We start from the raw sequence: 26,458 nt of genomic DNA on the forward strand, positions 1-26,458 counted from the left end.
ATACAATTCAGCCACTTAAAGCATACAATTCAATGACTTTTGTGTATTGCTTGTGCATCCATCACCACAATTTGGAACCCTTTTTATTACCCCAAAAGGAAGCCCCTGCACGTTCTACCTGTCACTCCCCAGCCCCTCTCTTAGGTAAATATCTATGAGCCACAAAGGGTTTTTAAACCGAGGAATGAGAAATTTAGACAACCATTTTTAAAAGATCACTCCCTGGCCCCAGGCCCAGCACATAGACACACACATCCACGTGTACATGTGCACACACACAATTTCTTTCATCATCATTATGAGTGCAATGCTCTCACTCCTCACCAGGTTCCACCTTCAGAAGCTTGCACCTGCACACCCAGGCCCACCCACAGCTTTCCTGCCTTGGTGAGAAAACACATGAAGTTAGGAGAATGTAGCTGGCACAGCCTTGCATCCAGGCAGGTTTACACGCTTGGGTCCTTCTTACAAGTGACTGCACTTAGCAGAGCTCTAGTTCAAGATTTCCCACCTCTCGGCCTGCTCCTTACCTCAGAGAATTCATTTCCTCACCTTCCAATCCTTCTTCCTTACCCACCACTCGACCCATCTGCTTCCCTCTCCCCAGGGTGGGTGAAGGCTAGTGGCTTTTTGCAAGCACATCAGTGAACAGCCATGCGTTCAACCCTTTCAGGTGTATCTCTATTTCTCTCAAGATCCCTGCAGGGAAGGCATGATTGGCCTCACTTCAGAAATGGGGAACCTGAGGCCCAGAGAGTTTAAATGCTGTTCCTACAGCTACACCACTGGTGAGTGGTAGAGCCATGTTTCGAACTGCAGCTGGAGAGCTGCTGTCATCAGTTAGGAATGCTTTCGGCGGCATGTAACAAAAACTCTGCTACAGTCAGTCAAATGGGGATTTGAAAATGGGTCCAAGTGAAAACCTGGTAAAGCCCGTGTGTCATGTGAACAAAGTGCAAGCTCCTTGGCATCCTTCTGCTCTGCCATCCTTCGCACAAGGCTTTCGTCCTCACAATCGACATCCTTACTGCAGGGTCTATACCTTTTTGATTGGAAAAGCAAGGGCTTTCCCAGAAGCTCCGTGCAGTAGGCTTCTCTTACATCTCACTGGCTCAGGAAGAATTTGTGACATCATGGCTACTGACAAAGTGACCATTTGTCACGACGGGAGAAGGGGAGAATGGACACTGCATAGGGAGCCTGCAGGGCTGAGGGCCGGCCTCTCCCTGGCCACTCACCTTCGCCCTGCGCTGCCAAGGCTCTTTGGCCCAGCCATCCCCCTCCTGCTCCCCAAGGTAGGCTGGGCGAAGCCACAGAGCCCAGCTTCCGGGGCAGCCCCTTCTCAATCATTCACGTTGTCGGCTGAGTGCACGTTCCCGCGGGGAAGGGGAGAGGTGGGCCATTTGCTCTGGCTCAGCAGCTGGTCAAAAGTCCCCACTTTGGGAAGAGCTAGAAAGCCCTGGGAATACACCAGCCCTCAGCTTTCCAGCACTCGAGCTGCCGTGGGCCTTAATGGAAAAGAATCCAATGTAATGACTCCCAGGCCTGCCACAGACCACTCCTGCGGGGACTTCAGACCCTCAAAAGGGCTCTAGAATGAATTATGTATCCGTCGCCATTTTGCGATGAACGGGAACAATTGGACCCTGAGGTAGTTTCCGGGCAGCGTTAGCCTGGAAGGCACAGGAGGCAAGAGGAGCCCAGGAAAGCCCCGCGAGGGAGAGGAACATGCAAGTCTGCAGGGACGTTGCCTTCACAGGAGACTCTTCTTGTCCTGTGTATCACTCAGAGGGGCATGTCCCAATCCCACACCACTCCTGTGAACGTGACCTCATTTGGAAATAGGGTCATCGAAGACAACGTTTGTGAAAATGAAGTCATACTGGGGTAGGGTGGCTCCTAATCCGGTCTGACTGGTGTCCTCAGAAGAATAGGGAGAGTGATCCTTTCGTGGTTCATAAGCATAATTGAACAAGTATTCATGTATTTGTGTGAGATGTGCCTCCCTTGTTACAATGTCAGCACATTACCCATCTGACATGGAAAAAAGAAAAGAATGGGAGGGGGAGCAGATGTGGCTCAAGCAGTTGGGCACCTGCCTCCCACACGGGAGGTCCCAGGTTTGGTTTCCCGGTGCCTCCTAAAGGAGTCAAGCAAGACAGCGTGCTGATGCAAAGGGCTGGCGCAGCCAGCTGACGCAAGATGATGTGACGAGACGTCGCAACGAGGGGACAAAATGAGAGATACAGCAAGGAGACAGCGGATATAGCTCAAGCGATTGGGTGCCTCCCTCCCACATAGGAGGTCCTGGGTTTGGTTCCTGGTGCCTCCTAAAAGAAAACCAACAGACACAGAGAGCAGACAGCAAGCGCAAACAAAGAGGGTTTGGGGGAGAAAAAAATAAATGAATAAATAAGTAAAATCTTTTTTCTAAAAAAGAGAACAGGGAAATTTGGACACAGAGAGTGGTGAAGGGAGAACACCATGTGACAACAGGGGCAGAGAGTGCGTGCACTGTCACAGCCACCGCCAGAAGCCCGGACAGAAGCACGGAACAGATTCTTGCCTATAGATTTGGAGGGAGCAGGGCCCTGCCGACACCTTGGCTCCGACTTCCAGTCTCCAGAATCGCAAGACAATAACTGCCTGTTGTTTTAAGGCACGCAGCTTGAGGAAATGTGCTGTGGCAGCCCTGGGGAATGAAGACACCCTCCGTTCCCTCTGGCTGAGTGCGACCAGTGCCCAGGAAACTCCATCCCGAGATATTTACACAAACGAAAAGAGCCTCAGGCCCTTGGGAGGGTTTGCTCACCAAAAAAGACCAGTGCTCCTGAGGCCTGCTCACCTGGAAGTTTCTGAAGGGTTAAGCCATGTCTCCCCACACCCGACCCTTCCAAAAAGGACGTAGCGTGAGGGAGCAGATGTGGCTCAAGTGGTTGGGAGTCCTGGGTTTGGTTCCCGGTGCCTCCTAAAAACAAACCAACAAACAAAAACAAGAAGCAAAACAAAAAAACCAACTCAGGGGCGCTGATGTGGCTCAGTGGTTGAGCTCCAGCTTCCCGTTTACAAGGTCCGGGGTTCAATCCCTGACCCCACTACCTGAAAAAAAAAAGTTGTAGCTCACTGCCTGGGTCCCGATTGTGATTGTCCACTCTGCTTGCCGACGTCTAAGCTTCTCAGAAGCCCTGCTGAACAAGAAATTGTCCCAGAGTTTTACTACCTATCCCCGAGTTGAGACCCCAGGAAAGGAAATGTAATATGGAAGGGAAGCCCTGTTATGGAACGAGCGCATGCTGCAGGGGCCTGGAATCTAGACTCACCAAGAGATCTCATCTGTACAACAAAGGTCTGAATTAAGATCACTTCCAGCCCTAAATCAGAGTATCCATGGGAATCCCCGCCGAGGGGTTTCCAGATACCAGCTCTCGGCAAAGCACTTTCACCTGTGAACTCTTCGGCCTCAAGGCAGACCTGCTGTGGGGTAGGTAAGTATCAACCACAGCTCCAGACTACAGCTGAAGGAACCAGGGCACAGAGGGGCAAGATTCAACCAGTCTATTTCCTCTTGGATGTCTCGGCGGCATCTCCTATTTAAACATGTCCAGAATTGAGCTTTGGATTCCCCCATTCCACCTCATCCAAACCTGCCCCCCACCCCAATCTTGCCCTTCTCTCACACCCCACCTCTGTGCATCTCAAATCACGGCAGCCTTCCTCTCAAAATACATCCAGACTCCGGTCTCCCAGCGCCTCTACGTGACCACCCTCGTCCAGTGCGTGTTGCCTGGACTGTTGCAATAGGCTTCTTACCTGTCTTCTGTGCCCCTCCCTGCATGCACATGTGCACACACACACACACACACACACAAGCACTTCACCAGCAGCCACCATCACCCTTTGCAAGTGGAAGTCAGATGATGTCATTCCCCTACTCAATATGTCCAATGGCTCCCAGAAGTCAGATGACATCATTCCCCTACTCAATACCTCCAATGGCTCCCCATCTCTCTCAGGATAAAATCCAAGGGCCCCTGGGATCGCCCCCAGCCTCTCTGATTTCCTCTCGCTTCCACCCTCCTTGTGGGTCACTCCTCATCAAACATGCCAGCCCCTTTGAGCAATGCCCACCGTCCTGCCTCAGCCCTCACAGGGTCCGCCCATCCCCAGACGTCCAAAGGCTTTGCTTCAACACTTCTCTGGGTCCCTGCACCTTAGCAGAAAGACTCTGTCTAAATCAAATAGCACCTCCCCTATCTGTCTGCGTTCCTGTACCTCGGTTTATTCTTCTTCGCATGCATGCAAGTCCCCCGACATAGTCTATACCTAATTGTTTCTTTAGTGTCCTCCCCGCCCCCCCCACCACCATCAAGGTAAGCTCTCTAAGGACAAAACCTTTGTGTAGTGTGTTCTCTGTTGAATCCGCAGTGCACAGAACCCTGCCTGGCATTTAAAAAGTCACTCAACAGCTATAGGTGGCCCTTGTTACCTGAAACTAATCCTTTCCTGAAATTCACTGGATAGTAAATTTTTTCATGGCAGGAGTCCATATTCTATTACATTATAGGGAAAAATAAAATGTGTTCTGTATATCACCTATATTCCTTAATCGCCTATAAAACAACCCACCGTGGATTTCTTCATGCTATAAGGGCATTCAAGATACCAATTACCTAATTATTTGACTCTTAATGAACTCATTAGTGGGTATGTCTGCATGCAGCATGCTATAATACTATATGAATTATTTTTTCCTTCTACACCGAAAGGAATCATATACTGTAATGTAAATAAACAATAAAATGATTTGTTACACATACACAACGAATGCAAATACTATTAACAAAATAAATCACTTTTTAAAAGATTACTTATGGAGTGAAGAATTGCCTGAGTCACAGAGGGAGTCACTGTCTCCAACTAGTTGTGGAGAAAGAGAAGCCAAAGTGGGCTGGGGAAGGAGTGAGAGAAATCATCGATGCCCAAGGTGCATCCATTTCCAAATTAAAGGATTAGCAGACCATCTATCCTCTTGGCATTCAGCACTCTGGAAGTAGACAGACGATGGTGATTTATTGTCCAAAACCATAAATGAGGCAACAAGATTTTTAAAAATCAAACTAGACATCTCCTTTAACTGCCTGACTATATAATTTACTACCTAAATTGAAACAATTTTAAAAGTGAAAGAGAGCACTAAAAATAAATAAAACTGTATTTCTTGAAGTATGGAAGTTTGGGTTTATAGATAAAAATAATCTATTTTGTTTAATGGGAGGTCTATAAAATAGTTCTACTAAAAAATTAGTTTCAAAAATAAAATCATCTCAAAAAAGTAAAAAGTAGCATATTAATTTATATTAGAGCAAAAATTTTTTAAATCTTCATGGTGGTTTGTCTGAACATTTAAAAATGACTTAAGCAGGTGCTTCAGAATAGCTCTTTTTAAAAAGTTTGGTCCCCATTGCTACAGGGAGCTACTGAAAAGATGGTAATGCTGCAGCTCAGAAGAAGGAAACAGAGGTAAGTAATGGAGAAAATGCTGCCTCTTGAAATGGATGTAGTGGTGGAAACAGAAGATAATTACTAATGAGCATGTTTCTTGCATATACAAGCTTAAAGAGGAATGGGCAACAGAGGCAACTATCAGAGCTTGTGAAAAATGTCATGTAGTAGAAAGATATAACAAAAAAGATTCTTAAAATTACAAAGAGGGAAGCAGATATGGCTCAAGCATCTAAACTCCCACCTCCCACAAGGGAGGTCCCAGGTTCAGTTCCCAGTGCCTCCTAAAAAAGCAAAAAAGAACAAAAGCAAAAAAAAAAAACAAAGAAACCAACTCAGGGAAGCTGATATGGCTCAGCGGTGGCATGCCGGCTTCCCACATACAAGGTCCCAAGTTCAATCTCCGGCCTGGTACCTGAAAAAAAAAATTATGAAGGGCCCTACAGCAGTGAGCTAATTGGGTTTGGCACAAAATCAAGTTACTAAAGTAAATGTAAAACAAGAGAAATGCAGAGAAAAAGGAAAAAGAAATCAAGATTTACATTTTGAAGATAAAGAAAAAATTCTACAAGTATCCAGGCAGAGAACACAAGTTCCCTATAAAGGAGCGAAATCAGGCCGACCTCAGATTTTTCTCTTGTAACAGTAAATGCAGGCAGACTGGAAAGATATAGCTACAGAGGATTTTGCACCAAAAATTACATACCTTAACAAGTTATCTCTTTTGTTATGAAGGCAAGTAAATTCTCAGATATGCAGTATTTTTGTTTGCTGAAGGTTGTTGATGCAAAAATACCAGAAATGGGTTGGCTTTTATAATGGGGACTTGTTAGGGTAAAATAATCTTACAGGCTGTGAAAATGTCCAAATTCAGGTCTCATCAGAGATGCTGGCTCGGGTTGCAGCTGTGGGCGATCAGATGCGGCGCATCACCTACAGAGACCCTCTCGTGGAGCCCAGCTGTGGGCGACCAAGGCCTACGGCTCTCCCTCTCCCTGAGCCTCCTCTCTTCAGCTTCAGGCTGCTCCGGCCTCTCTCTCGGCCTCTCAGGGTTTCTCTGTCTTTCTGCCACTGCAGGCGATCCTGGAGTCTTCGCCTGCGTGGCAGGGTAAAATGGCAGCTCCCTTTCCCTGCCTCTGCCCTTTAGAAAAGACCCCAGGAGGAGGGCTGATACCCACTGAAGTAGCCCAGTCCAAGGCCCCCAGCCGAATCCAGTCCAGTCAAAGCGTCCCACGGCCACAGGAATGGATTCCCTCCAACATTATCTTTCCTGGGATTCACAAAGCTTCAAACTCTCACAAGCTGGAGCTGAGAAAGTACGCCACCCACGTGCAGTCTCTGAAACATTTACTGAGGGATGTACTGTAGCCAACAGAACATGTGAATTTTTAAAAATGCAAGACTTTTTGAAAAAAATTACTGAAGCAGACTATATTTTAGTTCATAATCACTGATTTTGATCAGTTGTGGAATCATATCTTTCCCTAACATCATCCCTGGTGTTTTTCAAAAGAATGCATTTTTAATACATTATTTTATTTTTCATTAAATTGCCTGCAATCTTCTTCAAAGTTGCATTTTAGAGATAATATATTTGAATTTGCTGGCATCTTCAACTGGCTCCTCTGGATAGACCATAGTATTTTTTTCTTTTTTTTTAAGGTAATTTTATTTCTTTTTTTATTTTCCCCCTACCTTCCCCCTCCCCCACCCCGCAGTTTTTGCTCTCTGTATCCATTCACTGTGTGATCTTCTATATCTTTTTCTATTTTGCTCTTCTCGTCTTTCTCCTCTAGGATACACCAGGATTCGATCCTGGGACCTCTGATGTGGAGAGAGGTTCCCTGTCAACTGCACCGGTCAGTTCCTGGTCTCTGCTGCGCTTCACCTTGACTCTCCCTGTCTCCTCTTGTTGTGTCATCATCTTGCTGCATGACTCACGTGCATGGGCACTGGCTCACCACGCGGACACTCAGATCATCGCACAGGCACTCGACTCACCATGCAGGCACCGGCTCCCCACACAGGCATGCTTCTTTGTCTTGTTTTTTTCACCAGGAGGCCCCAGGGATCGAACCCAGGTCCTCCCATATGGTAGGCGGAGGCCTTATCACTTGAGCCACATCCGCTTCCCACAGTATTTTTAATTAACACTCTTTCTATAGGTCCTGAGGTACCTTGTGAGTAAGAGCTAAATTCTGATAAATGGAAGGTAGATACTTCCGATTCTAATTTTTTTCTCATTGAAATGGTTTAATATTTCAGTCTAAATCTTTCATGCCTCCATTCAGAGAAACTTTCTTTGACAAATATTTCACAAAACAAAATTCATCAAATAAGTTGCTACAAAGTCATGGGCTTTCTCAATTTCATTTCATTCTGATACAGACTATAAATCCATCCAATTAAAAGAAAAGCCTCCATCAAAAGAATCTTCCATAAATCAAGAAATTCTAAACATTAAGTTTATGCCCTTCAAATTTAAATTATTTAATTTGCTCAGTTTCTCTCTTTGGTTTTATAGGGACGAGTTTCAGTGTCATCCTGTTTGCAAATTTTGTTTTCAATATTTACAAGAGCTGAAATCTTTTGGCTCACAATTCTTGAATACTTGATTTAAGATTCCCAACTGATTTTGAATAAAATGCAAACAAAATTTAGAGAATTCATTTATTTTTTAAAAAGTAAAGGGGCAGTATATTGTGTACTCTTGGGTTGGTTTGCAAAGTAGCCCTTTTAAAGGCTCAAACTTTTCTAAAATCTATGAAGGTGCAAAAAGGAAAAAAAACCACATATTGCCAGGCTGAAGCAGTTTTTTAAATTCAACATCCCTCTACACAAATATTTTGTAGTTCAGTTTTTCAGTGTATAAATAAAAATATTTATAATGTCTGTCAACTATAGCTTCTATTTTGTTGGTAGATTATCACAGCTTGTTTGGATGCAATTATGAACTATGAACACACTACATCTAATTCCAAATGCATTTCGGCTCCATAGATTCTTAATTTAGTAGTAACACTGTTTTTCCCATGATGCTGTGCTCCCACAAAGTCTGCATTCACAGTACCACCATTAAACAAGTAATTCTATCATCATTGTTGAATTTTTTAAGTGAAGTTATAAATTTAAATACTGGCAGATGCTATATCTTTGACAGAAAGAACTTCCAAAATCTTTTCTTTGAGTCCATGAATTGGGTGAAACAAATCAACCCACATTTAAATTGACTGTTGAAGAAACTGATATAAAATGGCATCCTCTAACTAATCATGAAGATCTTCTTTCTTCTGCTAATGGACCCAACCTGTTAACAGCTATAACTTTACATTCAGTGCAATCAAATTAAGCAAAATTAATTTAAAAGAACAACCGTTTGACTTAACTAAAAAGTTGTTCTCCATTAGACAGCATATAAACACACCTGCACATGTTAAATATAAATCACCATCATATAGGATAATCTCCAGAAAAGAACTGCTGATTTTTGAAGTGATGGTGATGTTTTTTCATAAGATTTTGTCTTCTGGGCTCTCTTGGGGTGAGTGGTACAACTATCACTCTTACTTTGGGGCCAGCCCCCAGAAGGTCTGGCAAATATTAACAAGCATCTTATCCAAGTTACATGTTCATGGTCAACATTCTTGAGAAAAGTTTATTCAGTATTTAAGTTTTCATTAAAAGTACATTTTTTCAGCTCAATGCTGATAAAGCAGTTTTTTTTGCAAAAAGCAAAACCAGAAAGAAAATGGCAGCATTATCACATAGTTGGATAACTAATACTCTCTATAGATTTAGACCATACAATAAATGACAAACCATTGAGAGTGTTTGGATTAATCTGCACACGCTCTGCAGTGGGACTGCCCAGCTTCTACTCCCGCACATATTACACATACACCAAACCTGAAACGTCTCGTGTTTCCCTCGGACACCACCAGCCAGTGGCCTGTCAGCTCCAGGACCTTGTATTGGCTGGGCCAGGGCCTCACACACCACAACTTGCTGGTACCCCAAGAGGCCAGCTGGGGCAGCACCACCCAAAACTGTTCCCACCAGTAACTGAGACAAGAGGGGTTCACTGACCCAGGTCCCGCAGTGTCTGAGCACCCTTGATCTTAACATGTGGCAAGCTGTCCTTCAAAGGGACGTGACCATCATGTTGTGCCAGGAAAAAGGGGAGAAAGGGAGAGAAACCTGCTCATGACCAGCTTTCAGATTTAACTGACTATTCATTAACCTGGGAACTCTCTTTCCTGCATGTACATCTTACACAGTACACACACATCTAACACACTACACACAAGACTGTGGGGAGCTGGCAGTGCAAAGTGAAGTCTTCCAAATCTGTCCTGGCATGCCAGCCACAATTGTTCATACTAATATTCCACTGAAAAAAAAACAGGACACATCTAATATGATCAGAGCATCAGGCATAAACAGCCCACTGTCATCCTCCTTGGCGCACTCTCTCCTTGTGAGTACATACCCCCCTGTATTAGTCAGCCAAAGGGGTCCTGATGCAAAATTCCAGAAATCTGTTGGCTGTTATTAAGGGTATTTATTTGGGGTAGAAGCTTACACTTACCAGGCTATAAAGCGTAAGTTACTTCCCTCACCAAAGTCTGTTGCCACGAGTTGGAGAAAGACGGCTGCCAACATCTGCAAGGGTTCAGCTTTCCGTCTCCCTGTTAAGGCTCCGTGGTCCCAGCTTCTTCCAATATCAGCTGTAAACTGGCCTAAGTCTCATCTCTCTCCCAGGACTTGGTCCTCTCCAGGCTCAGCTGCTCTGTTCTCTCAAGGTCAGCTGTGGAGAGAACAGCTCGTCTTTCTTCCCGGGGCCTCTGCCCTGTCTAATGGAGTCTTCTCTCTTTCCTCACGTACCTGCTTCTCTGTGTATTTACTTCCTGGGGCTCCAGCATCAAAAACTCAAAACTCTCTCCTCTGCCATGTCGTTTTCTCAGTGAGTCCCCATCCAGAAAGGGAGTGACTCAACATCCTACTAATGTGGCCGAATCAAAACCTTCATCAAAATTTAATCAAGTAAAAGGGGAACCTCTGAATCTAATACAATCTAATACTCCAAAGGAGCAGACCAGTTTACAAACACAATCTGTATTTCTTTTCCTGGAATTCATAAATAATATCAAACTACTACACCCACCTGTGAAATTCAGGTTTTGAATGCATTTTTGAATGGACTGTCTCTGAGCACTGTGAGCATGCTTCCTTGCATTTTGTCTTCATGAGGTGACCACCTGGCACCCAGTATTTGTGGCTCTGCTTCGATGGGCATCGAGTTGAAGGCATCCCTTGGTGACAGGATCCCTGCCCCTACCAAGAGTCTACACTGGTGTGCAACTTAAGTAATTTCATTGCCCTGTGCATATGACTCTATTATAGCCAGTTTCCCCACTCAGAAAGTGAATTCGGTACAAAAAGTTTTACAAGTTGTTACTGCAAATATTCTCGTAGTAGAGTTTAGAGAGCAAGGAAAAGCAGTAATGGCTAAATGGATGGACATTCTCAAGATTGCACACCTTGTGGTGGCAGAGCCAGGACTTAAGTCCAGGCTCCCTTCGATTCTACATCCCCTTAACACTTTGCTGAAATAGCTTAGTCAGAGACATCCATGAGTTCCAGAAAATGCTTACATGGTGCAGCTCATCTTTTATTCCAAACTCCTTTCTTCCTATTGGATGATGCCCTTGGCTATTTTCTCAAAGCATAATTAATACAAGACAGTCATGTGTTGAAGGGTTTTCTAAAGGTCTGGGAAGAATGGAGACAGTGGCAGCACAGCATGGCAGAGGAAACGACTTATAACTGAATACTGAGCATCCTTCTTAAAAGCCTCTGGCCACCTGCCTGATGTTTGGAATGTCTTACCACCCACCATTTCTCTCTGTGTTGCTGGCCCTTGATCCTCTAGCACTCATTCTCTCTGTGCTCCTTGGAGGCAATGTTCCTTGAGGACACACAGCTCACTTTTTCAATTATTAATTTTATTGTGGTAAATATATATAACAGAAAAGTTGACATTTTAACCATTTCTAAGTGCACCACTGGAAGGTAATCATTACATTCATAATGTTGTGCAACCATCATCATCATCCATTACCAAGACTTTTTTATCACCACAAACAGAAACTCTGCACCCATTAAGCAATAATTCCCCATTTTCCACTCCCCCACCCCCAATAACCTCTAAATTTCCTTTTGTCTCTATGAATTTGCCTATGCCAAATATTTCCTATAAATGGAATCAAACAATATTTATCCTTTGGTGTCTGATTTATTTCATTTAACATGTTTTCAAGGTTCATCCATGTTGTAGTATATATTACAACTTCATTCTTTTTTACAGCTGAATAATATTCCATTATTTGGATATACCACATTTTGATTATCCATTCATCTGTCTCTGGACATTTGGGTTGTTTCCATCTTTTGGCTATCAGGAAAAAGGCTGCTATGAACCTTGGTGTACAAGTATCTGTTTGCGTATCACATCATTTTCAATTATTTGGGGTATATATCTAGGAATGGGACTGCAAGTCATATGGTAATTCTATGTTTAACTTTTTAAGGAACTGCCAAACCATTTTCCACAGCAGCTCCACCATTGTACATTCCCACCAGCAATGTACTGACAGTTCCAATTTCTTCACGTCCTCACCAACACTTGTTATTTTCTATGTGTTAAAATAATAGCCATCCTAGTGTGTGTGAAATGGTATCATATTGTGGTTTTGATTTGCATTTCCCTGATGTTGAGCATCTTTCCATGAGCTCATTGGATATGGGACAACAGGCTTTTCAACTAGCCTTTTAGGTTCAATTTCTACCTCTGAGATTTTCTTGTTGAATAATCTTGGACATGTTATTTAACCTTTATGTGATTGAGTCACTTCATCTAGAAAACAAGTGTGATAACCCCTGCCATATGGCAGCGTTGTGAACTTTAAATAAGTCAACACGTGGAAAGCTCTTTGGACAGTTCCTGAAACACGCTTTCTCTTGCTAGACCAAGCTGTGAGAACCGAGTATGAAAACGTCTTATTTTCACATCAACAGGCCCATCAACTTATTCTCTCAGCATTTCCCTCCAGAAGTTGAATTATGACCTTCCTTGGCCTCCACATATCCAAAATTAGCAGCAGCCAAATTGAAAAACGAGGCAATTATTTCCACCCATCCCACTAAGAAGCTGTATGTAAAAATTAACCCATTTTGCTACTACCAAAAGAAGAAGCACTTTCAGTTGTCCATCCTGGGGCATGGAGGGAGGACAACTTTAGGCTGACCCACTCTCACCCTGTCCTCCTCCTGCTGACTGACCTTTCTCTGGACTATAATGGCAGAACCCAGCAAAGCCAGTTGCACATATGGAAATCAGACCCCTGACCTGGAGCACTGGATTCTAACCAAGTGAGTTTATTGTTCTCCACTTGGTTCACTACATGAGAAGAAAGCCCAAGTGGGGTTGGCTGTCAATCTATTAAGATGGCACAAGACTACCCTTATTAAGAATGAAGGACTTGATTCTAGAGGGAAGGAAAAAAAAATCAAAGAAAAATTACTTGCTAGGTGTAACGGCTTCTTGCTTTTTACCCCACATTCCAGAATTACAGAATATAAAGATGGCAAGCTTAAAGTATTGAGAAACCAGCCTTTGAGAGACTTGATGCTTTGTGCAAGTGGGAAATTGGTCATGGGAAGAAAAGAAAGGGGAAAAAAATTATGCATGTGAACTCGAGCAGTGAAAAGAAAAATTCAAGGAGACATGGTAGACCACAGCAGCCAATTGGAATCAAGCACGCCATAGATGCAGGGCAGAGTTGTGTATTTTTAAAAATATATATACCTGGAATTACATTTCACAGAATTGTTGTTAATCCCCTACAATTGCTGTAACGTGCTGCATCTTCAAAAGGCTCTTTTTATTATTAATATTTTGTTGCTTTTATAGTAGGCACCATAGGAGAGTAAGGGAGTGAAATTGTAACAGCAAGCTCTCAACCATGCATCCGGGTGGCAGATCAAAGCATGGGGTTCAACCATTCTATCACAAGCCAGATCATACTTATGTCTGAGGTGCCTTCTTCTTCATAAATATTTTCTCTGGTATCTCTATGTTCTTCCCTATCCACTTAGGGATCAGTTAACTCCATAATCAAACTCTACTAGACGAGACTTGGAAACAGTTTCCGAAACAATTACAAAAGGAGGAGAAATATGTCATTTTGCCATTCTCATCACAATATTAACTGGGAAAGGACATTCCCCCATTTTCATCTGTAGAGATTATAAAAAAAAAAAAGAACAGCTACACTTAAAACAAAATCCTTACAATAGGATAGACCAAGTGAGAAAGTGTATGAGTCAAACAATGAATGGCGATAATTAAAAAATAATAAATAAAAATAATAATAATGGTTATAATAATTGCAGCCAACATTTATGGAGCACACAAGCTGCTGAGTGGAATACATGAGTCTACTCATTTAACCTTTCTGGCCACTCTGTGGGATAAATGACATTATTCCCATTTCACAGATGAAATAAGTGAGACTCAGAAAGAATTGCCAAATTCCTAAGCTATTCCATGGAGCCAGCACTCCGACTTAGGTTTATGTGATTCTGAAGCCTATGATTCTACTTACAATGCTATAGTACCAAAATGAAAGTTTTCACTTGCCTATGGAAGGTGCTATCATTTCTTTCCCAGTGGATTCTTTCATCAAAAGATGCAATTTTGGGGAACTGATGTGGCTCAGTGGTTGAGCGCCAGCTTCCCACATACAATGTCCCAAGTTCAATCCCCAGCCCTGATCCCTAAGGGAAAAAAAAAAAAAGGTGCCGTTTTGTTACTGTAAATTAACTTCTGGATTTCCCAGTGTGGCCAGGAGGTCTCCAGCTATGGAACCATTAGAGGTCAATTTCTTCCAGTTAACCAAGCTAAGCCAAGGACACTTGGTCTTTGGAATTCAAAAAATAAAAAATAAAATAAATGCCAAGAGATATAAAAAAAGAAAAGTGGATATAGTTATTGTTAAGACACACAATAGAAATGGAGCCACTGAATGTACCGAAAGGAAAATATGAGTGCCCGTGAGCAAGGCATAATTGTCAAAGAATTAAAGAGAAGAGAAAGGAGGGAAGCAAAAGAGTAGAAAAAAACCAAGAGACTACTGAAAGCACAGGAAAAAGGCAGAGGAGAGTAAACGACTTTCTTGGGTAATTAAAACTGTAATCTTACAAGATAGGAAGGTAGACACTTGGTGAATTATATATTTCTAATTCCTCCACCGCAGCGCCATAGGCTAGAGACCGCTTCCCAGGTATTAATGAAAAGGCCACAGCATGGTGCTGTAAATTCACGGCAGTGAGCCAAACCTAACAAAATAAGCTCAGAAAACCTGGAAAAATGGCAGAGTTAATTCCTTTGATCTGTTGATTTCTTCCTCTTCTTTTTTTAAAGAGGCACTAGAGAATGAACTCCGGACCTCAGACACAGGAAGCAGGCGCTCAACCACTGAGCTACACCCGCTCCCCTGATTTCCTTTTTTTTGTTTTGACTTATTTATTCCCTTTTATTTATTTGTTTGTTTTACTTACCCCCTCTTCCCCAGATTGTTCTCTTGTCTGCCTGCTCATTGTTTGCATGCCTTCTCCAGGAGGCATCGGGACCTGAACCCAGGACCTCCCATGTCGTAGGCAGGTGCCCAACTGGATGAGCCACATCTGCTTCCCTGATTTCTTCTTTTTTAAAAATGTATTTCTCTCCCCTTTCCCCTGTTGTCTGCTCTCTGTGTCCATTCGCTGTGTGTTCTTCCTTGTCCACTCGTATTCTTGTCAGCATCACCGGGAATCTCTGTCTTTTTTGTTGTGTCATCTTGTGTCAGCTCTCCGTGTGTGCGGCGCCATTCCTGGGCAGGCTGCACTTTCTTTCGCTCTGGGCGGCTCTCCTTACGGGGTGCACTCCTTGAGCATGGGGCTCCCCTGCGCGGGGACACCCCTGCGTGGCACAGCACTCCTTGTGCGCATCACCACCTCCATAAAATGAGGATAAGAAAATGTATATTTTATCATTGTCACGAAGACGGTAAAAGAATTAATGTATGTGTAGTGGTTAATTTCATGCATCATCTTGGTTAGGTTATGGTGCTTGTCATTTGGTCAGACACTGGTCTAGACGTTGCCTTCAAGGTATCTCATCCAACCACTTGAAGGCCTGAGAAGAAGAAATTCTGTCTTGCCTGAGTTTCCGGCCTGCTTGCCTGCCCTGTGAATTTTGGAGTTGCCAATCACCCCCTTCCCACAACTGCCTGAGCCAAATCCTTAAAATAAATCTCCGTTTCTGTGGTTCTCTGGAGAATCCTGACTAGTAGAGGCACAGGGCAGAAGGCCCTGCGAAGATGGCGACCAAGATCGCAGTTGCGCAGATGCAAGTCAAGGATCGCCAGCACCACCGGAAGCTGGGAAGACCCAAGGATGGAATATTCTTGAGAGCCCTCAGAGAAAGTATGGCCCTGCTGACACTTTAATTTCGGACTTGCGGCCTCCCCAACTGCGAGACAATAAATTTCTTATTGTTTTGAGTTTGTAGTAATTTGTTACAGTAACCCTAGGAAATTAAGACAATATAACAGGTAAGGCATTTAAAACAGAGAGGCAGAGGAAATGCTCAGCGAAGATTAACCATCAGTATTAAAGTCTAAATGAGGGCCTACTGGGTGTCGGGCTGAATGAGAGGCAATGGTGATACAAAGAGGACTAAGATTGGCTCCTTGTTCTTGAAGAGAGAAAATAGACATGGCCACACATAGTCACAATTTCAGGGGGTAAGTACTACAGTACTTTGGGAGATACAAGGTACTGTGGGAGCAAAGAAAAGAGAATCCTACTCTGCCAGAGCAACAGTTTTTACCTTCACTGGAATTAGAATCCCTCGAGTCATTTCAGGCCCCAATGTGGCTTCATCACTGTTTTGGGAAATCCATCAAAAGTAGAGGATCCCCAGGGGAACAGGCCCCAGAGAAAGAAGGTGACAAACACCTACTGTAAGTCTACAGAGCATTGTGAAACTTCCAGACTGCTCCCATCTATACCATTCCAATTTATTCGCACAAGACACCTTTTTTTTCTTTTTCTTTTTTCTTTTTTACCTAGAGAGGGGCTGGTCAAGATGACACAGCTAACAAGGGATAGAAATGAGACACAAACTCAAGTGCTCTGAAATTGGCATCAAACCAGAGATACTACAGAAAGGATTTCTCCGTCGGGATACTCATGTTTTTATTCATTGCTTCTACAGTGTTTACTACTGTATGAGAAATTAGGTCATAGGAGAAAGAGGAAGGGGGGAGTAAAGAAGAGCTAAAAAGAAGGCTTGGAGCCAGCCAAACTTAGGTTTACCTAGGCAGTAAAGTTAGGATATGAAATATGTGCACCTTTTCTATCCAACAAGTGAATTTTTCCACATCGTAATGGGGGTAACAAGTTTGGGGCAGCGTGTGGACCAGGAGATAGAGCAGGCTAAATATGATTCCTTAGAAACAGTTTGAAGAAGCTACCACCAAGAGCTCACACTTCTTACAGGAATTCTGGAATGAGACACAAAACCATTTGTTGAGCCAATAATCACTGACCCTATACTTTTTCCTGCCTGCTAACAATTGAGGCTTACAATCTGCTGGCACCACAAGAGTTTTTGCTCTAACTCAGGTGTGCACAGCCTCTGAGAAGCAGTGGTCTAAAGAAAACAACTATGAACTTGGAGGCCAGTATCCTAAGGTCAAACCTAGTTCAGCTATTTTTTAGTTATATGACTTTTTAATCTCTCTGAGCCATGCTTTCTCCTTTTAAATATAGAGATAACCATGCCTTCCTCTTACTGTGGTTGGGAGATAACATGAAATAAATTATGTATTTGGAAACATTCAGCAAAGTGATTTGTTTCATATATACGACCTACTCTTCTGAATAAGAGAATGAATTTTTGGTGATACCAAACTACATCATCAGAATCACAGATGAGTCAAGAGCTACATAGCCCTCGACTGCTTAGCAACTACATCAGTGAGTTGGACAGTTGTAGTCACAAACGGAGGCGTTTTCCATTGGAATTGGAACCACCATACTGACTCACATAAATTCAAGAGTTTCCTTTTAATTCACTTCCCTTGGCCTTCACCCAACCGGTTGGACCAATTCACTGTTTTGAGCACGGAGATCAATAGTCTTTGTCATTGCCATAGACAATTGAGAGCTGCTATGGGACAAAAATACATCATTACTATGAATAAAATAGTTTTGAATTGCTCTTGATCAACACATCTTGCCAAAGCATGTCTTCTTCATGCAATAACAGTCCAGCAGACACTAAGCAATTTCACCAGCTATAACTCTAGGCCGTGACTGTCACGAGGGATGAAATATGTTTAGCAAATTACAGCTCTGATGTTTTATTTTAAGGGAACTTAAGGGAAATAAATGGATTGAGCTATTTTGCATTTTTCAGCAGAATCATTTAAAAAGAGTGGGTAATGGGGAGCTTGAGACTGATGGCTAAAAGAAAAGGCACAAATAACGTTGCCACTTCACAGCCTATCAGCATAATTCATCTTTGCCTCCTGTCCTAAAAGTTGTATAGTGTTGCTGTACATGGTTAAACAGCTGCTATTTATTTTTGGCATATTTTAGTACTAGATAGATTGACCAGGAATTTAAAATATATGTATTTTATATCTAAATCTGTAAGAAAGACATGGACTCCTCATCAAAAAGTTTCACATAGTGTTTTCTTTATAAGTTAGGTCATTTATAACAATATCTCCGGGACTCAAGTAATGTACAAACTCCTCTGGTGGTTATGGGATGTTTTTTGTCTCGTATCACATCTACTTTACAAGGAATAGTATTGTGGTACAGTTCACAATACTGTTAGAAAAAAATTTCTTTTCTACTTTCAGATATTTTAAAATGATAATAGGAAAGCGGATTTGGTTCACCTGATAGAGCACCGCCTACCACATGAGAGGTCCAGTGTTCAAACCCAGGGCCTCCTGACCCATGTGGTGAGCTGGCCCGTGCGCAGTGCTGCTGCACGCAAGGAGTGCCGTGCGATGCAGGGGTATCCCCCATGTAGGAGAGCCCCACGCGCAAGGAGTGCGCTCCATAAGGAGAGCCACCAAGTGTGAAAGGAAGTGCAGCCTGCCCAGGAGTGGCACTGCACAGACAGTGAGCTGATGCAGCAAGATGACGCAACAAAAAAGAGAAGCAGTTTCCCAGTGCCGCAGGCAAGAATACAAGCAGACACAGAAGAACACACAGCAAATGTACACAGAGAGCAGACAACTTGTGGGGTGGGGGAAGAGGAGAGAAATAAAATAAATCCTAAAAAAATAGAAATAAAAAATAAAATAAAATGATAATAATATTTCACTTCTAATTTTTTTTTCTCGACTTTAAATTCTAGGCTTATAATTCTTACACATCTCCCACAGAGTTAGCTATAAAGCAAAATGCCACATAACCTCTTTTATTTGCCCACTGCTGCCATTATAAAATTAGAGGGGCATTCCTATGGAAATAAATTAGGCCCTGAAATGTAATAAAATTCATACTTAGGAATGCAGCACATATTTAAAAGAGTAAAGATAATCTGTGTTAATAAGAATCCTCAAAATAGCCATGGAATTAAGGGAGAAAGCATTGGACTTGGTTATGAATCCAGACTGTGTCACTTCCTAGGCATGAGATTTGGAGCAGGTCACCTTGCAGAGGTAAATGATTTTGAAAATTTAGAGTAAGAATGCTTACTTTGTGGAGTCATTTTAAGGATTAAGAGGCACAGTAATATAACTGCTGATATCTAATATGTATTTAAAAAGCATTACTTGAACTGAATGAAGGACTAAAAATAAGTTACAAAAGCAAAGGGCTAAGGGGAGCAGATGTGGCTCAAGCAGCTGAGCACTCGCCTCCCACATGGGAGGTTCTGTGTTTGGTTCCCAGTGCCTCCTAAAGAAGACAAACAAGACAGCAAGCTGATGCAAAGGACTGTCATGATGTAATGAGATGATGCAATGAGGAAACACAACAAGCAGGGAGCAGATGTGGCTCAAGCAACTGGGCGCCTCCCTCCCATATGGGAGGTCCCAGGTTCAATTCCCAGTGCCTCCTAAAAGAAGATGATCAGACACAGAGAGTGCACAATGAACAGACACAGAGAGCAGACAGTGAGCGCAAACAATGGGGGGGTGGGATAAAGAAAGAAATAAATCTCAAAAAAAAAAAAAAGCGAAGGGCTGAAACTGCCATCAATTGGCAGTTTGCTCTGTGAAGTGGTGGCACCGATTTTTTTTACATGGTTCTAAGTTTCTGAATATGTTTAAAGCCTAAGTCTCACATTGTCCATACGGTCTCTATTGACTTTTCTTTTTTTCAAATTACACATATAATACAAAGCTTTACAAAATCCAACACGTAAGAAAAAACCATTTTACAAATGGTAAAAGTTTCCCATAAATATTCAACTCATAATTTTTGAGCCTGGAGTCAAACCTACGTCCAATGAAGGTGACCACCCAGCCTGAAACTGTGCCTGTTTGTGCCTCTCATCCTCGCAGAATTATTAGCAGCACCTCTTCCACTCCCATATTGTCTAGTACGGGTGACTGATGAGTGGTCATTTAACCCAAGAAAACCCACCACCAATAGTTTGGTGTACTGTCCTCCATCTCTCTGTTCCTTTTCGTTAGCTATCCTTTAAAAGCATTATTTTATTTTTCATAACTTACTTTAACTTTTCCTCTTTTTTTACAGATTGAGTTTTTGTAGCCACATAACTCACATATGGGATATTTTTCCTATGTGAAATTAGACTGCACAATTGTGTTTCAAATGCATTTTATAATTCCAAGAATGCATGCTATTTAGTAAAATGAAACCTAGTAAGTGAATGCTAACTTTTTAAAAGTTCCATGAAAATGGTAAATTTATCTGAGCTCTACTCTGCAAATCTCATCCAAACGAGCACAGATTCAAATGAGTATAATAACAGCTGACTAGTCTGAAATACAGCATTTTGAAATAGGAGCTCATGTGGCCAGGACCTGAACTGAAGTTTACCCTTGCTTAAGTCATTTCTTCATGGACAATAAAAATGAATATTTTCAATAAGCTTTTAGGGTCAAGTGGATCAAATTGCATGTTATTAAAAGAAAAATAAATGATTTAGACCGATTTGACTTACAGTATGAGCTTGAAAGTTCTTTTATCATTTATTACGCAATCTTGTAATTCAGACTTTCCCGTCGATTAGAAGATCTACTGAGATGCAAGGGCGGACGCCGCAGATGAGCTGCTCAACACTCACTCCTTCTGCCTAGCAGTCCCAGTACATCCCCAGCGGTTTTGCAGCTAGGAAGGGCCCAGTCCTGTTCAAATCCTTGGAGGGTAGAGGGGCAAGGGAAGGGCACAGGGTCCCTTAAGATTTGCTTTCATGGTGCAAGAACTGACCAGGGCTGCTGCTGCCTGCTCCCTGCGTTTTCCTGCCTTGAATGCTTAGTGCTGCAACTACCAAATTGCAAGCACGAGAAAGGCCAAGAGTGAAGCGAGGTGGCTCCCCCTCGAATAACGTTGAGCAGCTCAACCAATACCAGCAGCCGTCTTGCTCCAGACTTCTCATTACAGGAGAAAAATAAACGCCTGTTTATTGAAGCTGCTGCGAGCTGGGTTTTCATTACTTGGGGCCAAATGCATTTGTAACCAACAGGACCTAGTGGGGCCAGGTTCCTACTGTGGGAAAGGGTTACGTTTAATTTTCACAAAGGGAAGCCGGAGCTGGCTCTCCTGTTCGAGGAGGGAAGGTTAGGGGTTCCAGCAGCTTTGGTGCCCCAAGAATTTGAAAAGTGGCGCCGAAATGAGGGAGGGTCAATGGTGAGTGCTGGGGGCGGGGCTAGAGCAGGGAGAGCCAATGGTGAGTGTGGGGGCGGGGATAGAGTGGAGAGAGCCAATGGTGAGTGTGGGGGCGGGGATAGAGTGGAGAGAGCCAATGGTGAGTGCTGGGGGCGGGGCCAGTAGTGAAAGGGTGCCAAATTTGAAAACCACGCCAGAGGTGAAAGGAATGCTGAGCCTTCCAGCCCGCTGGAGTGTAGGGAGCAGTAGGGAGCACAGGAGCGGTGAATGAGAGCAGAATTGCGTTAAGTTAGTTAGATCTCTCAGATAGGCTGTAACCCCTGAAGTACCCAATCAATGGGGAACAGGGGAGGAACCACGTGTTAGGTTTAGGGTATAAATGTCAGTGTTTCTTGCTGTTTGGTGCACAGGCCATTTGATCCAGGTCAAGCACCCCTTCTTGCAAGATCGTTAATAAAATTCTTTTCTCCTCCACCATCGGGTGAGCTTTCGTTTTGTTACAGGTGCAGCTTTCTTTCTAACACTGTGAGATGCCCGCACCTACACAGCAGAAGCAAACTCAGACTCTGTTCAGGCCAGAGTTGGTGGACTGGACCAGAGGTGCCCGCAAGCTGTCAGTGCATCCGTGCAGGTGACGAGGCTCCGCAGCTGGCTCCAGGGGCCCCCGGAGATGCACAGCATGCACGGGGGTGGGGGGTGGGGGGCACAAGCTAAAGTCAGACGCTAGCCAGAGGCCTCGCCGAGGTAAGCCCATTTTACCTTCAACCACGTTTTGCGTCCTTCTAGGAAGCGGTATGGTTCCTTTACAACACTAAAATAAGAAATCGTTCCACCTGAATCCGTTTCACCTCTTCATTTCATTTCCATTTTGGCGTCACTATTTTATTTAGAAGTCATAGTCTCAGAGTATCAGACACAGTTATATTCAAATAGAAAGAGTAAACCTATTCCGGATGTGATTTTTTATTATTAACTGCCACTCCACGGGGTTGAGCTTACAAGCACATGCTCTAGAGCTGGAGTGCCTAGTGTCCAGGCCTAGCTCCACCACTTACCTACCTTGTGAATTTGGACTCAAACTTCTGTGCCTCAGTTTTCTCACCTGTGAAATGGGGACAAAGAGTATTCCCCTAATAGCGTAATTGTGATGATTAACCCAGATAATAAATGTACAGTGTTTAAATCAGTGCAGGGAACAGTAAGCACTCCATAAATAATAGACATTATTATGAGTAATTAAAATTGATTATACTTTTTCCTTTTATAAACAATCACATATATACATACATGTAAATGTGCACATAGGTATATACACGTGCACGTGTGGGTGCATTTATGTATATAACTAAGTATGCCTGTATGGCTGTTTGTGTTTCACTTTATGTTCTCCAAAAAACAGGGAGTTACTTTTCAATTTCCTGCTCTTTGGATGCCCCAAAAATAATCCCAGACAATTTCCTCATAATTAAATTGCCCTTAATCTCTTCTGCCTCTTTTTTTAAAATTTATGTCCAAGCTTATTTGATAAAAATTGCAAACCAGAATTCTTAAAACCATTTACTCTTTTTTTTTGAGGTTTATTTATTTATTTATCCCCTGTCCCCAATGTCTGCTCTCTGTACCCATTCCCTGTGTGTTCTTCTGTGTCTGCTTGTCTTCTCTTTAGGCGGCACTGGGAACCAATCCGGGGACCTTCTGGAGTCTCTTGCACCACCTCAGCTCCCTGGTCTGCTGAGTCTCTTATTGTCTTCCTTTTTGTCTCTTTTGTTTGCATCATCTTGCTGCACCAGCTCTCCACTCAGGCCAGCACTCTGCACGGGTTGCCTTCAGTAGGAGGCCTTGGAAATCGAACCCGGGACCTTCCATGTGGTAGACGGGAACCCAATCACATGAGCCACATCTGCTTCCCCATTCACTCTTAATTTTCATGAAAACATGAAAGAACATGGGCCCTTCTTTACTAGCCCTCTTGAACATCAAATACCACTGTTTCTCCACCCCACCAATTAGCATGTATGTTTTGTTTTCTGTTTGCTTTGGGTTTTTTTCTTTCCTTTCTTGCAATACTGTTGTTGTTCCCTTCATCTGCTTCTCCCTGTCTTCTCTGCTGTGGACCCCTTACCATGTATAGGTATAGGCACATGAGCTGCTTGTTTGCATTTTTGGCCACCTGCTCTTCTAGGTATTTTATATACTGCTGCTTGAACTTCAGGTCATCTAAGAATATGTGTGTTAATCCAGTGGGTCGCCAGTCCGCATCCCATTTTTTCTTTCTTTTAGTGAAAATGCCTTGTCTTTCCCCATTCATAAACAGCTTTTCCTGAATGGCCAGCACCACCCCCATCTCCCTCCCAATGTGCCCCCCACGAATGAACGACCTGCTCCAGCATTTCAGGTTCCCTGATGTTTCAGGCTTACCACAGCCTGTCCCTCTGCCCAGCTCTGTCCCCACATCCCCGTGTTTTGAATCCTGAAAGCTTCAGCTACAAGATCACTATCTTCCAAATTGCCTTCTCTGCTGCAGCTGCCACCCCTCCTCTGCCATGGTCAGTGTCGGGTCTAAAAGACCTGTCCCCTTGCTGACTTCCCTATCTCCCACATTAGAAAGTTGTCATCATCGCATTTCACTTGTCAGCAACATGATGCATGAATCAGATATTTCTTTTTACGCTTTCATCTTTGCAGCACATAAGAATTAGTGTATAATGACACAGAGGCAAAAAGTTAATGGAAATTTAATTGAAAAAACTAGCATCCCAGCAGGAATTGAACCTGGTGGCCTTAACACAGAAGGTAGATATTTCATCCACAGGGCTCTGGAGTTTGGTTTAGCATACTTGGACATAGATAGGTATCACTTTGGCAAACAGACGTTTCCCATATTTTCCCAGTATTTCTTTGGTCAACAGAAGGAAGAAAGGAGTGGATTCCAAATTAAATGTCAGGGCTATCCACCTTAAGGATTCTGAACCTGGGAGTTTTAATGAAAATAGGATTTAATTTTCTGTAAATGTTTGAGTTCTTCAGCCTTAATATATAGAAATGATGAATATTTATGCATGTGAAACACACCTTCCTCTTAGAGCCGCATTTAGTTAGTTATACTCAGAGGGGCTCCAGGAGTCACACCTCAGAGTTTTCTAGATGAAATGACGTTATCTGAATACTTTTGTCCCCTCCTTTCAAATTTTTCTCCATAGGCTTAAATGATAGGAAGAAATGGACATCGTGTGCAGTTTTGAGAGTTCAACAGTCACAGAATCCTGGGGGACTTTAGACTACTGGGCCACGATTAGGTGTTTTGTTTAGTTTAATTACCTCAACAAATATTTTAATCTGGCATTTTTATCCAATCTGTAATACTTAAGATAGACAAGGTTTCCTGAGGAAACCTATTTCCAGAGCACAGCAAGAGGAGTGTGGCATGCTCAGCCCTTCATTTTCTTTTGACGTATTATAGCACTTTTCTAGGTACTTGCACCTGGTTAAGTGGTGGTACGGATTATAATACCTAATTTTAAAGAAATTGGCTCTCAAAAAGTGAAAAGTACTTTAAGTGATTTGAGGAAAGAATCCACAGGTCAAAACTGCTACAAATAATACAAGCCCAAGCAAGCAATAAGAAAAATACCAGAGCTGGCACTTGCCTCACCCTTAGACACACTGTTCATCAGTCATGTTTCAAGGCTAAAAAAAAACAAAAAGGTTCACTTTCCAATAGACCAGCCAATAAGAATGCTCAAAATTATTTCTTAAGTATATTTAAAATAAAGACTTATACCCATGATCAGTAAAGATGAACTTTGCAGGCTGCCCATTGTGTCTTGAGATCTTAACTAATGTTGGTATGAAATTATCATGATTAGCAAGACATTAAAAGAAAAGCCTATAGGCTTTGAAAGGTGACATCTACAATGTTTTCAACTAGGTTTAAAGTTATGTGACTACCAATCCAGAATTTGCAAAATCTTACTAAGCTTAATGATAAATATTTAAAAGCCTTTTTTTATTTTTACCTCATCCACTTTAAATTTATTTTATGTATGTTTTATAAAATTCATAACATATTCAGGATGATGGCATATATACATAAATAATATAAGAATAAATAACTATACTTACACTGAGAGGATGTGCTCAAAATTTATAAACAGTGATGTTTGGATCAAAAAAGTTATAGATCTTTGATCTAGTAAGAATGTGATAATAGAAATTTTTTTTTCCAGAAATTTGGGTCTCTTCATTTTTCCTGATGACTTTTCCAGGAATTAGGTACTACAATTTGCTATTCATGTCCTTTAAATCCAAATATAGGTCCTTTACCTTTTTTTATAGCCTACCAATTGGGCTTACTACTAACAGCATAACTAGAATCAGGCACAGCCACATGGAATCTTCAACTCCACCACTTGTTAGATGAGTGTCTTTGGACAAGTTATTTAACCTCTCCAAACCGCAGTTTCCCCATTTGTGAGATAGAAATAGCAATGCCCATCTCATAGTTTGAGAAAAAACACACAGTACCTCCTTCTGAATGCCATTTCCCACCAGTCCTACATGACCAAATATCATCTGTCCTCAGTCCATTTTAAATATTTACCTCTGCCTTGACATTTTCCCTGATACTACCCAGCCAGAAGTGGTTTCCCTCTTCTATATGCAAATACACTTTTGTGCAGCCCTCTTGAGGAGCTTGTGGCTTTCTATCTTGTATATAATGTCTACAAAACCCATATGAATCATTTGTATATATGTCACACTCCTTCCTAGAGAGTAGGTTTCTTGAGGATGGGTGTCATTTCTTATTCATATTTGTCCTTCCCAAAGCATACAACATTGAACCTTGCCCTTAGTGGCAATCGATAAGTATGGGTTGAATTCATTAATTAGTTTCTGCCCACTCATTGCAAACCATGTGCTTGAAGGCAAAAGCCAGCCCACACGAAGGGTCTTCAGGTACTAAGTATTTCAACCTTCATGGCTCCAATCCCTGTCACAGGCTGTCTAGACATGAGTGTGAAATCTCTTC

General features: G+C 42.6%; 1 pseudogene; it reads left to right on the top strand.

Moving 5' to 3' along the window:
- The first annotated feature begins 1,942 nt into the window (after positions 1 to 1,942).
- LOC111760153 (small nucleolar RNA U13) lies at positions 1,943 to 2,040 on the top strand (annotated as a pseudogene).
- The last annotated feature ends 24,418 nt before the right edge of the window (positions 2,041 to 26,458 follow it).

Source organism: Dasypus novemcinctus, chromosome 22 (assembly GCF_030445035.2).
Source record: "Dasypus novemcinctus isolate mDasNov1 chromosome 22, mDasNov1.1.hap2, whole genome shotgun sequence".
Classification (NCBI taxonomy): Eukaryota; Metazoa; Chordata; class Mammalia; order Cingulata; family Dasypodidae; genus Dasypus; species Dasypus novemcinctus.